This window comes from Dendrobium catenatum, unplaced genomic scaffold (assembly GCF_001605985.2).
Source record: "Dendrobium catenatum unplaced genomic scaffold, ASM160598v2 fragScaff_scaffold_1021, whole genome shotgun sequence".
Classification (NCBI taxonomy): Eukaryota; Viridiplantae; Streptophyta; class Magnoliopsida; order Asparagales; family Orchidaceae; genus Dendrobium; species Dendrobium catenatum.
The window spans coordinates 4152348-4159698 of NW_021319483.1; positions in this window are offsets into that span (position 1 = coordinate 4152348).

Sequence of the window (7351 nt, forward strand, 5' to 3'; positions counted from 1 at the left end):
TGATTATGACTACGACTCTATCTATATGAACACGATGCAGGAAGTATTCTCCAGGAGGATAAGAATCCTATCGATCTTAGGTAGCAAACTTATAGTTACATGTATCCCCCTATAACATTTCAAAGAAATCATTCAACACAAGATGCATAAGGTTGAAGAACTTGCCGCCCATTATATGCCTCCCCTTAAAAATGAGACCGTGCTAGGAAATGTAGTATATTATGCGGGAATGCACAAATAAGAAAATAATGATTAGAGTTGTATGCTCCTCGATTTTGAAGAGTTATTTCCTACGAGGCTACCTAGTTTTCACAGAAAAGGTATTCAAAGAATTCTACTAAAGTAAATTAATATTCCTACCACAAAATAAAACCTTCATATAAGCTTGGGCCTCTGGTATGGAAGGAATATGCATCCATTATGATAGAAGGATATAGCTTCATATAAGGTTATTGGATTTATCAAGTGAAAATTCCTCCGAAAAGATATTTACCGAGCCATTACGTACAAGGAAATTGAATCTAAGGACGGTGGCACTAGAGAGATTTATGAAGCTGATGATTATGAGGATCAACTGATAGAGGCCAAGCCTGCACTAAAAGATCTTAAAGATGGTGGACCAGCAGCTAGTATGGATGATATAAGAGAATTCAACTTAGGAATTGAGGAAGACCATCATACAACCTTCATTAGTTCTCTTCTACCCGAGGAGCAAATAAAATAAATAAAAGAACTTCTCTATGAATTTAAGGACTATTTTTTTGGACATATGCTGAGATACCTAGTTTATTCCCTGATGTAGCAGTTCACAGATTAGCCATTAAACAAGAAGCAGCACCCATCAAGCAATCTCCAAGGAGAAAGAGATTGGAGATTAAAGAATAGGTAATTACAAAAATAAAGAAGCTCATAGAGGCAGGCTTCATTTAAGAAGAAAAATATGCCGATTAGATCACTAATATCATCCCTGTGAAGAAGAAGAATGATTAGATTCATATATGTATCAATTTTCGGGACCTCAACAAGGCATGCCCAAAAGACGACTTTCCACTCCTTGAATCAGAACTACTTGTGGATAACATGTCCAACTATGACATGTTCTCATTTATGGATAGATCATCGGGCTACAATTAAATTATAATGGTGCATGATGAAGAAAAGCACACATCATTCAAAACATAAATCGACTTTTTCTACTACACGATCATGCCCTTAAGCATAAAGAATGCTGGTGCCACCTATCAATGGGAAATGACTCAAATATTTGATGATTTGATATATTAGAAGGTCAAGTGCTATATAGATGACTTTGTTGTAAAAAGCCTTGGCCAAAAGGATCACTTAAGAAAATCTAAAAATTATATTTGAGAGGATCCAAAAATATGATCTAAAGATAAACCCCCTCAAATGCACCTTCTGGGTCTCCTCTGATAAATTCTTATGATATGTTGTTCATCATCAAGGAATTGAAATTGACCCTATGAAAGTTAAGGTAATCACAGAGATGCCACCACCAAGGAATCTGCAACATCTTCTCTCACTACAAGGACAGTTGACTTTTATTCAGATATTCAAATTAAATCTGTCTAGTAGGTGCCAGCCATTTTTAAATTTAATAAAGAAGGATGTTCATTTCAAGTGGGATAAAGAGTGACAAGAAGTATTTGAAAGTATCAAGAGATACTTATTAAATTCTCCTTTTCTCATAGTGCCAATTTTGGGGAAGCCTCTTATAATATAAATGACAGCATTAGAAGACTGGAACGGAGAAGCCATTATTTTTCCATCGAGAAGCATTGCATGGAGTTCATTTTTGAAGTTTAGAAAATTTTCCACTATATGTTTTCTCATAGAATCGTGTTGATTTCAAAGATCGATCCGCTTAGGTTCTTAATGATAAGACCATAGCTGATAGGTCACCTCGCCAGGTGGGCAGTGATACTACTACGATTCGATATGATGTACATGCCATAAAAGGCAGTGAAAGGGAAAACCTTGGCAAATTTTCTTATCATGCATCCTATCCCGATAGACTACCTGCTTAATGATGATCTACCTGAAGAATAAATCTTATAGGTGGAGGACAATAAAAAACTATCATTCTGGGAGATGTACTTTGACTGGGATCATCGACTAAACCGCTCGGCCTCTAAATATTATAAAAACTCGAGCCATCATCAATCTTGCTCGCATATCAACCGAAGGAAGCATAATAAGGTTTTTATTTAGTTTGACTTAATCTCATACCTATAATGAAGCTGAATATGAAGCTCTAATAGTAGGATTGGAGATTGCAATAACGTCAAAATTCAAAATCTTCAAATCTTCGATGACTCTCAACTAGTGATAAATCAAGTCTTAGGTATTTATAAGATTTTCAAGGTTAAGGTTGCTCAATATCACCGGTGGACCCTTGAGCTCCTAAAGAAGTGGCCAAATGTTAAAATAGTTCAGTTTCCTCAAGGAAAAAATGCAAAAATAGATTGCTTTGCCAAATTGACTAAGAAAATGGAAAACACCAATGAGGAGAAGCCTATATTCATTAGAGTTACCAATCGTCAGGTCTTGGAGTCTGCTCTTTTATAATTCCCTAGGGCTGAAGAAGTGTCAGATGCAAGCCAGCATAATATAATTCCAGTTGAACCTCAACCTCTCCACCAAATCATCATGGAAAATTATCTGGAAGGATATCATATAGCCAAAAGACGTAAACCTAGTCAAGCTTCAAAATCATGATAGCATTACTTAGATGTTGAGGTAGAGGATGATTGGAGGCAACCTTCATCGACTACTTTAAAGAAGGTAAACTCCCAATAGAAAAATCTCTTGCCACATAAATTCAGAAGAGAGCATTATGCTTTGCGTTCATCAATGATACGATATATCTTCAGGCTTTTGATCAAATGTGGCTTAGAAGTCTAGGGACTAAGGAAGCTGATAAAGTGATAATAGAAGTCTACAAAGGACTTTATGGTGCACATTAGTCAGGTCCCAAGATGGTATCTAAAATCAAAAGAATGAGTTATTATTGGCCGATAATGGTGAGAGATTATACTGACCATGCTAAGAGGTACCACGAATCTTATTCATGGTGATGTTATACATCAACCGCCAAATCCTCTACACCCAACGGTAGCATTATAGCCATTTGAATGCTGGGATACAAATATAATTGGGACAATAGATCCACAATCATTGGTGGGACACTGCTTTATTCTACACGCAATAAACTACTTCTCCGAGTGGTCAGAGGATGCTCCATTCAAATAAATCACATTTGAGCATGTGATTAATTTTTTTACCCATAATGTTGTTTATAGATTTGTTATGTCATGCTGCATAATTTCAGATAATGGTACTACATTCAAAAGTACAAAAATTTATAAGTTCGTTGATCTTCATAAGATCAATTAGTAGTACTCATTAATATATAATTCAAGAGCAAATGACTTGGCAGAGGTAATCGATAAGATGTTGGTAAAATTGTTGAAGAATATCCTTACCATGAATAAAAGGGTGTGGCATACGAAGATGGAAAAAGTGTTATAGGCATATCGTACTACCTACAAGATGGCAACTAAAGATACTCCTTATTCACTAGTGTCCGGAGTTGAACTGGTATTGCCATTAGAAGTTAAGCTACCTTTACTATGGGTAACAATCCAGAGTGACTTCACCCAATAATAGAATGCTCATTTAAGAATGGAATAGCTTGATGCACTCGATGAGATCAGACTGTGAACTGAACAAAATCTAGAAATCTACCAATGAAGAATGGAAAAATCCTTTGATCAGATGGTGCCCCTCAGGCATTTCAAGAACGGGAATTAGTCATGGTGCTAAAAAGACCAATAATCCCACACTGAAAAATTGGTGGCAAATTTTTATCCAACTAGGCGGGCCCTTTGAAATCGAGAAAGTATATCAAGGAGGAACTTATTAATTGATTAATCTGGATGGATATAGGCTTATGCCGCTGATCAACGACCGATATTTAAAGAAGCACCATACATAAAAATTCCATGTCTAATACAATTTATAATGATCAAAGCTTTGTGCGCATAGTTTTCAATGAATGTTTACATCTATATTTTGAAATTCTCTTGTGTAGAAAAAATGCATTTCAAAACCCCCCAATAGATATGAGGCATTCTAAATATTTATTCTGGTTGACATTGTGTTGCGTGTTGAGATCCCTAAATAAATATTTAAAATCTCAAAATTCTAAATTTATTATTTTCTGGAATGTCCCTGTAAGATAAAAGGCATTTTAGATATTTATTTGGGTCGACATCATACTACATGGCAAGATTCCTGAATAAATATTTAAAATTATCAATATAAATATTTTTTTATGCTAAAGAATACAATGAGTTCTTTTTCAAAGTATATGTAAGTGATCTTTTAAAAGTTCGAGACACCACCTTCTCCAACATACAACTGTTTGAAAGTTAAGAATGAGAATTTTTTGACTACATACTCAAACAAATTGGGCTAGAACATCTTGAAGTGTTTTAACATCCTAAAATATAAGGTTCAAATGGGTATAAAAGGCCGGATCCAACACGCCCCATTATGGCAGAATTGCTAGCAGCTCTATCTACTCAACGAGCCCTAATAAAGGCCGTAGTAGAGGAACCCCCACTTCGTCAACTCATCAATAGGAACTGTAAGAAGTATAAAGGCTAATTTGACTCGATAAGTTCAAGTGATCGTTGTCTGCTAAATTCTAATGATTGACCGAAGAATCAAAGTTCCAGTGGAAAGGATAAGTCACGAACTACTATCAAATGTTCATAGAATTTAAATCTTCAACCATAAAGGATGACCCCAAATCTACCAAATTTAGTAGATTAAGTATTGGGAAGCATATATCCCATGGCTTAAGTCTGAAGCATGAATGGGTGTAAGAGGTTGGATCCAACAAGTTCAAATATGGCTAAATCGCTGGCAGCTCCATCTACTCAACTAGCCATAAAAAGCTATAATAAAGGAACTCTAATCTCAGCAACCAGAGGATGAAGAGCTATCAAATCCTAGCTCTCCTAATTTGATGAACTCGAGTGACTCAAATTAAAGTCTCTTTAAGTCGTTAAAGATCAAGATACTATCTACATTTGGTACTATCAAATGAATCCAAAATCTACAAATCCTTCAAAAAATCCATAAAGAACAAAGCGAGGATCAAAGAAATTATTCTTCAACAAGTATATTAAAGTACAAAGCAAAGGACCGAAGAAAATATCCTATAATTCATAAAAAGCCTAAGGCTGAACTAAGAGGATTTTGTCATCAACAAGTCTGCTATGAAAATATCCTATGATTACTTGTCACTAACCTTGTACCAACCTAAGGGTTTAAGTTGTTGGCATCTACTCCATCAAGCTCGCCAAAGTAAGAAGTATAGGGCCGAAGGTATAAAAACCACCTGACAAGTTAGTAAAAATAAATCAAGTAATTCTCTACTAATATCTACAGTACAAAAGCACAGGACAAAAGAGATCAAAATCTCATGACTCAATCTAACGATATAAAAGAACCATCTTGAATGACATATATAATTGTTCTTAAAAACTTGGGGCATTTTAAATATTTATTTGGGTCGACATCATCTTGCATGCCGAGATTCCCAAATAAATATTTAAAACTTCCTACCAAAATGCAACTAAAAGAGAGAAAATAGAAGATCCTCCTTAAATTAAATGTAATATTAGCAAAAAGTATAATTTAAGAAAGATACGATTAGTACAAGAGACAACAAAGCCCCACTAGATGATGAATATGTACAATTCAGACAAATTTCAAACAATATCGGCAATATAAAAACAAAATATCGCATATATGCATGATTACAATAGAGAAAGATGTTGACCAATTACAAAAATGCTTGAAATTAAGGTGATAGTGGCGGAAAAAGAAGAGTATTAGGTGGTAATAACATATACTACCATTAATATACAAAAAGATACTCAAGGGATCTGAGTATAATGTACTATATCACTATCTCATGGATCACTACTCGACCAATAGCAAATGTTTCAACTATACTGAAGATTAAAAGTGCTTCTAAAAATCTATGAAGGCACACAGATGTATTCTTAAAGATCTTCAGAATTAAGATCTTAGTGTGACATCCAAGAAAACTTTTGGAGACACTCTAAATGAAAAGCTTAATGTGACATCCAAAAAAAAATTTGGAGATCCACAAGATCTATCAATATAAAACAAATGTGATTCACTCCAAATATATACCACATTTATTGGGGAGAATTTGCTGACCTAAATAGTAAATTAAAAAAATCCAGCATAAATCCTGGAGGAAAACTCGCAAAAATCCTATGAAACACTTGTAGCTTGGGGCCGCTCATGTCTCGATCGGAAATCCTGCCTAAATCCAATAATCTAGCTTGTCGAATTACATTTCTTGTCATTAAATGGAGAATGAAGAGGGCTTCACAAGGACGATTCCATTCAAAAACTCCATGTGAACACTTTTGTCCCACAACACTCTCGCTCTAACCTCCTCACAGCAGCCCGTTGAGCTATCTCCACCTATAAATGACTTCAAGTTGATCATCCTCTTCCCTATCCTGATCTCCAACTTCCTTTATTATTATTTATTATTATTTATTATTAGCTACAAACTATTGTTAGTTAATGCTATTATGATAACTACCATTAACTACAATGGCAATGGTAGCTATTATCATCTTTTGTCATTATCATTATTGGTTATTGTTATTATTGACCATAATAATAACAACAACAATGATGATAATAAATACTAATTTGTTTTCTTTTATTTTATTACAATAATTGTTTACAAAAAATAAAAAGATATTAAAAAAAAGGAGAGACTTTGTGTATCCCACCGCCATCGTCATTATCGCCACTTCATTTTGAAAGGTATAATTTCCTAACTCAAAAAAAAATCCTTCTCTCATTGCTTATGACGAGCTGGCAAATCCCCTAGGTGCTCGTGTAGCTTAGTAGGGAGGGAAATCGGTGCGGCATTTACAATGAGGTGGGTAATCCCCAGAGTGCTCATATAGGATGAGGGGAACAAAATATAAGTACCTCCATACGCTCATGTAGTTCAGAGGAGGGAAAGAAAAATTTTCTCCTTTAAACATGAACACTAAGACCCTTAATTACTCATATAGCAGGCGGGGATTAAAATAAAATGCGACCATGGTGTCATATGACACCTACCATAAGTGCTCAAGCAGCGACAAGGGGAAGGTTGCCTATTAGTTTTTCTCCTAAATGAGGGAGATGCTGGGAGGCTGCCTAAATTTATCCTGAAGTGAACAAGCACTTAAAGAAGTTTCAAGGGGCATTTCAATTTGAT